We start from the raw sequence: 262 nt of genomic DNA on the forward strand, positions 1-262 counted from the left end.
CCCTCTGACCGCCCCTCCGCCCTCCAGCCGAGCCTGCACTCACCCTGTCCTGCGTCCCCAGCTGCCCCTCTCCCATCGGGTCGCTGTTCACCCCACAATCCCCCGGCACCAGCTCTGGATGCTGAGATCTGGGCACAGCGCGAGCAAGAGGTCATGGCCGCGCTCTCGGGGCCCATTGGGACTCCAGCTGCAGGGGCTGGGGCACCGCCTGGCCCTCGACCTCACCCCACACGCTCAGGGGCTGGCCCCGCCACCCAGCTCT

General features: G+C 71.0%; 1 protein-coding gene across 1 annotated transcript in view; it reads left to right on the forward strand.

Annotated features, from left to right (window-relative positions):
* Positions 1–262, forward strand: part of ZFYVE28 (zinc finger, FYVE domain containing 28) — a 21,939-nt gene that overhangs the window by 13,494 nt on the left and 8,183 nt on the right. The window lies entirely within an intron of this gene.

This window comes from Myotis brandtii, unplaced genomic scaffold, assembly GCF_000412655.1.
Source record: "Myotis brandtii unplaced genomic scaffold, ASM41265v1 scaffold986, whole genome shotgun sequence".
Taxonomy (NCBI): Eukaryota; Metazoa; Chordata; class Mammalia; order Chiroptera; family Vespertilionidae; genus Myotis; species Myotis brandtii.